This window comes from Condylura cristata, unplaced genomic scaffold, assembly GCF_000260355.1.
Source record: "Condylura cristata isolate star-nosed mole 26May11 unplaced genomic scaffold, ConCri1.0 scaffold00001, whole genome shotgun sequence".
Lineage (NCBI taxonomy): Eukaryota > Metazoa > Chordata > Mammalia > Eulipotyphla > Talpidae > Condylura > Condylura cristata.
In genome coordinates, this window is record NW_004567102.1 from 86473025 (window position 1) to 86483322 (window position 10298).

The window sequence follows — 10298 nt, forward strand, 5'->3', positions numbered from 1 at the left end:
GCGAGCTCAGGGCTCAACGCGGTCGTCCCCCGCCTTCACCTGCGGGAAGGTGGCTTTACCTGAAACGGTGTTTTCTTTTGCCAGAAACCTTGCCCGCTGCCCATCCTCGCGACCCTGCACTACCCGTGAGGGCCTGCAGCGCGGGGGGCGGGGGGCTGCCCCCCTGGGGCCACTCAGAGAGCCTCGCTTTGGCAACACGGTGGTCTTTCAGCCACGGGGAAGGCACGGGCCGCTCCTTGGCCTCTTCTGAGCTGCGCCCACGGGGCCCTGAGGAGACGCAAACACTGGGGGGTTAGGCTCTATGAGCGGTTCTCTAGGAACATTCGGGGAACCCTGGGGTTCCTGAGACCCTCTCGGCAGGCTCCTCTTCTGATGTGGCAGCAGGCCAAATGCTTTTTGCCTTCTATTCTCTCTTGAGGGTCTGGTGGAATCTTCCAGAAGCTCCAAGAGGTGGGGATGCAGACTTGGGGATTCCTCTTGTGGTTTAAATTTTAAGTTCTTCGCATAAACTAGAGCTCTTCAGCGTCCTCGATACGTTTGCAGAAGTTCCCAAGATGAAGAGCTCTAGAGCTGCCTACCACACCTGTGCAGGTGAGTGCCAGCCCGGCGTCCTCACCTGTCCAGCCACAGCGGCCTTGAAAACTGTTTTCAAGGTGCGTTGCCTGAAAGCCCTCCTGGCCTTGCATGTGGTGACAAATAGGGCTGACAGAGTGGGGCGAAGGCTCCCCTTCTCGCCTCACCTGCGCGGTGAATTCCCACATTTCCCGAGCGCCGGCCGGCCGGCGCCCTCCTCTCCCAGCACCCCGGCCTTGGGGTCTCGCGCGAGCTTGCCCCTTCTCCACAGCCCCGTGGCACAGTGCCCTCGCCCACTCAGACGTTGCCACAGGGAGGGGAAATGGGGTACGGGATATAGGAAAAGGGCCATTTCTTGGGTACATCATTCTAACCCTTTTTGACTTTTTCAGTGAGCTTTGATTGTTGCTGGAGATGGTGGTGGTTCTTCCTCAGGTAGGGGTCGTGAGAGACTTAGGTACATATGCACAGTTGAGCAATGATGCTCTTGAAAAACAAGCGCAGGGGTGATGTTGCGTTCATCATATCACGCTCACTGGATATTTTTTTTTTTATATAGTTTTTTTTTTTTTTAAGATTTATTTATTTGTTCATACAGAACTGGGGTACAGGCCAGAGGCTCAGGGGTGGCGAGAGGCTTCACCAGAGACAGAGTGGGGAGAAGAACAGGCAGATCGACGAAGTACACTGCTGAGGGGAGCAGCGGGCGGGCCAGGAGAGGTCTGCCACGCCATGTGGTCACCTCCGGGGCAGGCGGGAATCGAACCCATGCAGAAGTGGCTTTACCCTCTCAGTGCTGTGCTTTAACCCGCTGCGCCACCAGGGAGGGCCTCACTGGATATTTTAAAAGAGAGAAATGATAAAAATGTGAACGCCATAAATTATGTTGAATTACTTTCAAATAAATGATATTGAGTACACATTCCCTCTGTTCTAGTTTCATTTCCTCCTCTTCCCCATCTTTCCTCCTCCCCCTCTCCCCTCTTATGGTAGATTACAAGTTATAGGGCTATATATGGACATTGCCTGACACTGACACTGGGTTTCAACAGAACAACGAATTTTTTTTTTAAGATTTATTTATTTATTTATTCATACAGAGCTGAGGTACAGGTCAGAGGCACAGGGGTGGTGAGAGGATCCACCTGAGACACAGTGGGGAGACAGGCGGGCTCTGTTGCAGCCTGTAGGTCACTCCCTGGCTGTCCGGGGGTGCTGCAGGGCTGCGGACAGCCTCCTTGTGCTAAGACTTAACCGCTTGCGCCACCAGGGAGGGCCCTAACTTGTCTCCTTTAGATGGTTCTTGAACTCCTTGTGTGCGGAGGGCATAGCTCTGCCCAGTCATCTGTCCCCTGGGCTGGCACAGGGCCTCACTCCTGTCTGAGGGGAGCCTGCCTTAGCAGAGAGCTCTGCTCAACCGCTGCCCTGCCCCCAGGCCAAAGGCCCAGCCAAACACTTCTCTTTTTGAAATGCAAGGACTGGAGTGCCTTCTTCACCTGCAGGCTATGTCCTTTCCAACACTCGTTCTTGGCCTCCATCTTCAGCTCTTGGTTCTGGGTCCAGGCTGGAGGGGCTGGGGATGAGTTCTCTCTCACCCACGGGCTTATCCCTTGTGAGGGTTTCAGACGCCTCACTCCATGTCATCACTAAGACCCCACGGAGTGCAGACTGCCACGCTGCCTCGGAGATGGACAACCGGATTCTTGTCCCTCGCCCGAGGGCCCGGGCTGGGCCTAGCTCTGTCCACACTAAGCCACAGGCTCTCACGTGAGTGCACTCAGGGTAGCTTAGCGAGTCGTTTAGGAAGGGGAGCAAGATGTCTGGGCCCAGTGTATCGGGGTGCCCGATGAGGCCAGGCGGGGTCCTGTGGGTCCCACCCAGCAGAGAGTCAGACTTAGGGTGTTGTCGGAGATGAGCACCAGTTTCATTCATAATGGTACAGGGCACCCAGTGTGAACTGGGCCGCCTGTCTGAGGGCCTCACCCATGCGCCTAAAATTCAGTTGTTCTGCTGGCGCACACAAAAGGGTCAATAACGGGTTTATTTACAAAAGGGGAAAGGGAAAGGAACAATCCAGGGAAAGAGAGAGAGACACAAAGTAACTGGAATAGCTTACCAGCTCCACTGACTTGGAGCTCTGGGAACAAACTGAGAGTCCCCAGTCACGCTTCCGGATCGCCAGAGCCAGAGAGCCGTAGAAAATGGCCCCTACTTATCCCCAAAGTCCCAGAATGCTGCTCAGCTCCGCCCCTGGGTCCCCGCAGCTCTCTCCCTGGTGCTGCTGGGAGTTGTAGTTTCCAGTCCCTGGAGCAGGGGCGGAGCCCAGAAAGCTGGAGCAGGGGTGGGGTCCACAGGACTCTGCAGAGGTCCTCCAGGACATCCTCCCCTTAACACTAACAACACTAACACACAGAAGACACTGCCCCCGATTTAAAGTAATACTTAGCACCAAAGCCTGGCTCAGTGGTGTGAAGAAACCGTGCGTCAAGCGCTGAGCAGCCGCTTGCCTCGACCCCTCTGTCTGCTCCACGGTCCTGTGGAGGCAGGCAGGGGCCCAGCCCTTGAGGTGGGCGCTGGTAGAGTAGGGCCCCGCATTTCCAAAAGCAGGAATCTTTTGCCGGGAGAACCAAGAAGGAAGGGCCATTCTTTGGTGTTTCTGGGGGAGGCTGATCCCCTAATTCACAGGGGCGCTTTGGGACGGGGTGAGCTGGTGCCTCCACCCCTGCTGTAGTCAGCCCTGCCATGCGCCCCCCCGCCCTCAGGCACAGGGTGGGAGAGGACACCCCCCCATCCCCGCATCTCAGAGGACACCCCCCCCATCCCCGCATCTCAGAGAACATGGATTAGAGCTCCGGAGTAAGCAGCTTGTGGACTCGGTAGGAGCTTCGGAAGCAGCCATCTGCAAAACCGGGCAGAGTGGGAAGGTGGCTTCTGCAGCCTCTCGCCTCCTGCAATTTCTTTTGAAAAGAAGCTTTTATTCTGAGTGACAAGAGTTTTCAGAAGGTGGAAAGGAACCCGGTGGTTTCTGCTGAGGAGGGGAAGTAACTCCAACAGATGGCAGGTGCAGGAGACACACCCCACGAGATGCCACACCCCCACTAGCCGCCTTCCTCTATTTCTGTGGCTTAGCTCCTCGGGGTCGCCACAGAGTTTTCTTCCAAGAACCCTTAAGCTACTAAAGGCAATAAACTGTGACAAGAAACAACTTCTATGCTAAGTATGCTTATGTGGTGGTGTTGGGGCAGCTCTGGGGTGCAGGGGACCCCCTCACTGAGGGCCTGCCTGCTGTGAACAGACTCGACGGGCCACTCGCTCGGGTGATGGACCGTGTCCAATCGTCACCTTGCCTGAGAGAGCACTGACTGGAGGGTGAGTCTCTCCCCTGTCTCCCTGGGGGGCCAGGCCCCTCACCCCATAATCAGAGTGATGTCAACTGTGGTCTGAGACAGTCAGAAAGGCTAAGTGACAAACTGCACAACCTTCTGGGGACTCCCGCATCACCCTGCACCTGGCTCCCTCACGACCGACACAGGGGTCTTTGAGAAAGTTCTCCAAGTCCCAAATGAAAGCACTGACAGCCCTGCTTCCCTCCCGGTGTGTCCTGCCCGGTAGCCAGGGACTAGCCAGGGTCGGTGCCGCCATCCTCCCAAGCGTTCCTGAGGTGTCTCCAGCACTGTGATGATGCTCTTCCCACCCCTGCCACACAGCTGCCGGCTGGAAGGCCCTAACCCCCTGCACCGCTCAGGTCCGTATCCTCTGAAGAGCGCCCCCAAGACTTACAGAACAAGCGAACCCTGCCCCCATTTTGCAGTGCAGCCCTCCGACACCCCCAGAAGCAGTGGCCAAAATGGTCATCTTTTACCCTTAGCAGTGGCTGGCCCAGGCCTCCGCGTGAGTCGAACCTGACTCCAATGACCTTTCACGCTGAAGCTGTGTCCCAGTGACAACGCCGTGAGGTTGTGTTCTAGCAGCATCGCCGACGCTCCCTGTGTTTGAGCGGCACTGCGGTTGCCACTCAGCCTTTCTGACCGTCTCTGTTTGTGGAGAGAGGTTGTCTGTCAGGATGCAGTGGGGACGCCCCGGGGGATGTGACGGGTGTCGGGGGCCGCCGGCCCCCAAGCTTGCCCTTGCAGTCAGCAGCTTGGTGATCAGGCCACGGACTCTCCAGTGTTGCTCCCGGAAAGGACGGGCTTAGGACGGCGGGTCCCTGGCCCAGGAATGCAGATGGTGGCTTCTGGCCGTGAACTGGACGCCACGGCAGCGGCTGCTGTCTCCCCGTTTCCTGCTGCTATGGCTGAAGCCTCACCCGCTGCAGGGAGGACGGAAGGCCCACCCCAGGCCTCCACCTGTCCTGACCAGACCTGGATGGGACCATAAGTGAAGTTGTGGCTCTGACGTGTGCAGAGGGCCCCGCTGCTTCCTTTCCCTGAAGACGTGAGTCCCGGGGAGAGGCACCCACACACCTTGCCTGCCTCCCCTCTAGGGGCTCCCAGGGGAGGCTGTGGCTCTGGGGAGGGCTGGGAGCGGCCTCCCGACCCCTCCAGTGCTGGTGCTCACGGTGGGGACTCTGCCTGGGAGGGAACAAATCCGAGCCACATCCCGACGGCCTTTGCTATTCCCGGCAGGAGACTGGCTGTGGTCCAGCCAATCTGAGCTCACGCCGAGGCCATAGGCCACCAGGGCTTCTCGGCACTGGCCGGCCGGGGCCAGCGTGCCCCTAATTCTGCAGAGTCTTGCAGAATTACTCGCTTGCCACAAATGCCCATGAACTGTGCTGGTCGCCATTGTTTTAAATTTGCCTCTCAGAGCTTTGTGATACTTTATCTGTGTATTAAAATACAAAATAGCCTGGAATAAATAGTATTTGAAGAACTTCATGCTTCAGGAGAGCTGTCTTGAGGAAGAAGAAAATCTAGAACAAACTGTTCTTTTCAAACCACCTTAACCTTGCACCATGAGCAGAGGAACTAGAAATAGGATGGCCGGAGGAACGTGAGCAGAGCCGTTCACTGCTGAAGATACGATTGCTGCTGAAGATACAATCGCAGCTTGCTGACAGCTGAGATCGCAGAAGAGCGAAAGAAACTCCCTTTCTGGTGATATTTTGGGGCAACAAGTTTCACGAAGACAAGCTGACTTAAGTGAATGTCAGCAGTGGGAATGGCCCGCTAGCTGAAACATCATTCAGTAGGTTCCGTTTGGAAGAAAAAAAGGACGAAGACGCAGCCCTGCGGTAGCTGTGCACGTGTGTGTGTTTGTGAGTAGCCTGAACACAGAACACCGGAGCCAGGGAAATGCTCCTGAGCCCACGATTTAAAGACCCCTTTGAGAAAGATACCGCACGACTTTCCTTTGATTTTTGTTTTGCGATTAGTATCTTATCATTTGTCATATGAAAAAGAAGTGTCCAGGGCTTTCACTTCCCTGTTTATATGTTCTAACAGGAAAGTGCTTGTCATTCTGAACGTGGCAAGTGGGCGTCCCGTGTCTCAGAGTCAAGCCCAGTGGCTGGTGAGCCGACGGGTGCAGCCAGCTGGGCGGGGCGCAGGCGGTGTGGCCACAGCCCAGGCAGTGCGGCCAGCACCCAGGCCGCGCCCTCCGAAGGGCCAGGGCTCCATCCCCACTGCACCTGCCTGGCGAGGGCCCTGGCGTGGGGCGGCTTCCCCTGTCCTCCCGCCTTCCTCGGTCTCCCCGACCCTTGAGCAGGACCACCTGACTGTCTTTGCGGCCAGAACGGCCAGGCACCTCCTTTCCTGGGGCTTTGAGCACCAAAGGCCGGTCTCTTGCTTAGACCGACCCTGGGGTGTTGGGTCAAGCCGGTGTCAACTTGAGTGTCCACAACTTGGTGTCAACAAGACTGTGGCCCTGGGGATGATGCAGTCACCAAGCTCCCAGTGGCCTGATGCAGCCGCCCACGGAGAAAAACCAGCGAGTGACCGAGGAGGGCATGAGCGCAGGTGTGGCCGGGGGCAGAGGTGTCCGGCCACCACGGACGCAGCTCCTTTCGGGACTGCTCAGCCCCTCCCAGCGGTGCGCGAGAGACCAGGGCCCCGCTGGGTCTTCACAGCCCACTCCTCCTGGGTGCCCTACCGGAGGGAGAGTCACCAGGTCTGTCCCCCCATCTTCGGGGCATAAAACATGATACACAGCACAAGGTAGTCTCCCTGGGGCGCAGAGGTTGAGGCTCAGCCCTGCCGTCCGCAGCCCCTCAGCCTGAGTCCATCCCCGCCAGGGAGTGCAGCAGGCCCCTCCTGTCTCCCGCGGCTCCCCTCAGCAGTGGGTTTCAATAGATCCTCCTGTTCTGCTCCCCACTCTGTCTCTGGGGAGCCCTCTCAGTGCCTCTCTCTGCCTGAACCTCAGCTCTTGTATGCATAAAGTAACCTTTAAAAAACCACAAGAAATCACGGGATATATCTGAGAAACTTCTTGAGCTTTCCAGATTTTACCCATTGCCTAGAAAACTGAGCCCCAGACCAGCTTGGAGATGGCGGCTTCGGAGGGCTCCGGTAAGCCTGCGGGGAGATCCATTTTCAGCTTTGTGCTGCCGCGAGTGTAGACCCAGCGAGTGTAGACCCAGGCCCAGACAGGCTCATACTGCATCATCTGAAAGTCATGCAACCCAGGAGAAGGCTGCCCCTGCAGAGCCCGGCCAGTGGGCCTGGGAGATGCTCACAAGGTCTTCCTCGGCCCCCTGGGGTGCTGGTGAGCATGGGAAGGTGACAGGAAGGCAGGTGCCATCCACTTCTGCTTCCTGGGCCCTGGGTCCCTGGGCCCTGGCTGGGCTGACTTGATTTCATTTCTTTAGAGCCTCAATTTTATTATTTTTTAAAAAATATTTTATCTATGCATACAAGAGCTGGGGTGCGGGCCAGTGGTGAGAGGGTGAAGTATTGAGAGGATTCCCCAGAGACAGAGTGGGGAGCAGAACAGGTGTATCTGCTGACACCCACTGCTGAGGGGAGCAGTGGGGAGGCAGGAGAGGTCTGCAGTGCCCTGGGGGTCACTCCCTGGCTGAGAACCGAACTCGTGCGCCAGTGTCTGTGGACAGCTTCATAGTGCTGAGACCCAACCCCTGCACCACCAGAGAGGCCTGACTCGATGACATTTTGTAAGAACCAGGTTGTCCCACATTTCCACTGCCTTCTGGCTATCCCGGGTCGTCTGCAGGCCCTGAGCATGGAGAAAGTCACATGGACTCCCTGGACCTAGGAGGAAGTTCACACACACTCATTTTGAAGAAAGAGCAAAATGATAGCTTCCCTAGTCTGGGTTGCACTTCTGCTCTGGCCAGAGCCTTGGCCACATTTCTGCTCCCATTAGCTGTGCAGTGCCAGACCCAGAGAAGATGCTGGGAGACAGCAGGGGCAACGTGTGGCCCTCCGGGTCCAGAACCATCCGAGAGCCCTGGAGGAGGCTCCGACAGGCGTATCCGCTGGGCTCACTGTTGGGATCTGGAGATCGCAGGACACAGAGCCTTTGCCAATCTATTTTATCTTATTTTTAAGATGTGGCATTCTCCTGCTGGTGACTCAGCAGCGGCCCCGGGAGAAGGAAGCACATGGACCGCAAGCGACACTGCTTGTTCCGAAACCTGGAGTCGGTGGGTCCCCAGAAGGATGTGCTCCTCGCCGAGAGACAGCTGTGCTCCCCACAAAACACCCTCCTGCAAATCCTGGACCCCTGAAAGGCCAGCTTCCTTTATGGGTTACCAGAACACCCTGGGGTGGGAAGTGATGATGATCCATCCTTCTGCTACAGATCTTGAAGGACCAGGTAGAGAGAATAAGTAAGTGTTCACCGATTCTTGCAAAATGAGAAAAGACTGTCAATTTGAACACCAGTCCTTTGCCAACTTCGCTGCACATTAGAACCATGGGAGCTTTTAGAGACCCTTCGTGTCCAGACCATGTTCCGTACTCGCGAAATCGTCATTTCTGGAGCTGGGTCCCCAGCAGCAGTTTTTTTTTTTTTTTTTTTTTTTCAAAATTCTCCAGCGGATTGCAGGAGGCAGCCAAATTTGCAAACCGGCGGTTCCCAGAGCAGCGGTCGTGTAACCTGGTCTGACTCTACAGTGACTCTGCAACTGGAGGCGCTGGAAGAGCCCAGGATCCGCAGGTCCATCGCCTAGAGGGGGTGGCTGAGCCCCAGTTTCCCTCGGCAGAAGCACACCAGCTCAGGAGAGCTTCTCCTGGCTCACTCCCCTTTTCCTCACAAAGTGAGAGAGTTGGGGAACCTTTGGCTATGGTGCAATTCTGCGGGTGACTGAATAGGGTCGCAAGGGTTTTTGGAGTCATTCCCATCAGGAGACGAAATCTGCTTCCTCACTTGAGGTGGGGGCGGGGATCACTTCAGGGTGCATTTCAACCAGTCAGCGCTGTGCATTCCAGTGAGTTCTGGAAATCACTAGTGAGTAGTGAGTTCTGGAACCTGGTCTCTAGTGGACTGGAAGCTCCCTCTTGAATGCAGCCACAAGACAACTTAGAGGGGATGGTCCAGCTGTCGGGAGGAGGAGCGGCGGGTCCCGCAGTCCTCAGCCCTCAGCCCTCAGCCTGCCGCCCGCCGCCCGCAGCCCTCACCCAGCACCGACTCCCAGACCTCGGGGAGCAACTGCGGGAGCCAGAGCCAGGAAAAGTCAGAAGCTGCTGCTTTTAGAGACTGAGTTTGGGACGGTTGCGACTGGGTAAGAGATGTCTGTCCCATAGCAGCGATTCTAAAAAGCGATGATTTCATGTCCTCGGTGGGAGTCTGTGTCAAAACGGCAGCGTTGATTTTGACGAGAGAATTCTCCCAGCGAGCGCCTGGTGTCTCTTTTCCCATTGGGTTCACGATAATAAAAGGCAGACCGTAGAGATGTAGACAGACATCGGTGGTGTACACCCAGAGCAGGCTCTAGCTATGCCTACAAGTTCCATGCAGATAATGGCAGTCTCCGGGCGTAGAGTGGAAGGATACGGCACCCCCAGTTTTGAGTTCTCCCTTTACAAATTCCATACAGGAATGACTCTTCTCTGAAGCCTCACAGAGCTGGACAGGGCACTGCGTGGTGTAGCTGCCCGGCCGCTGAAGGCAACTCTGAGCCCTGGGGAGGGTGCCAGGGTGCCGACTTGCCCGTCACGGGCACACCTGCCCTGTTGCTGCGTCCCTGGGGATTAACTGCTGGAACCTGCACCTCTCGGCCCTGAGGGCTGAGCTCAAGCCCAACTCTTCTGAAACCTCCTGTGGTTCTTCAGTGCAAGGGGGTGGCCAGCACCCTGGAAGGACCCTCAGGCTGGAAGATGGGTCCGGCCAGCGGACCCTCTTCATTTAGGGAAGTTCCAACTGCCCACCCCAGGCGGACTTTAATAGCTTCTGGCTTCTTTAATATCCTCTCAATGGCCTTTCACTCAGTGGCCTTGACTGCTACCGGGTTCCTATGACTCAGGAGTCCAGGAGTAGTCAGGAGGAAGGCTTTGCCTGGCAGCTTTACCTTGCGTTACACACAGAATTACTTCTCGAGGGTCCCCAGAGCACAATGCCACAGGCGGAGTGCTTAAACAACCCGCAGTGGTTTTCCACATTCTGGGGCAGCGTCCAGAGGGAGCTGCCCAGGGCCGGCTTCTGGGCTAGCTAACCCTAGCCCCACAGGCCTCCCGTGTCCTCATTTCCTCCTCTTGTTGGGACACCTGCCCAATTGGCTAATGGCCCCCCCTTTTTTTTTTGAAGATTTATTTATTTATTCGTACAGA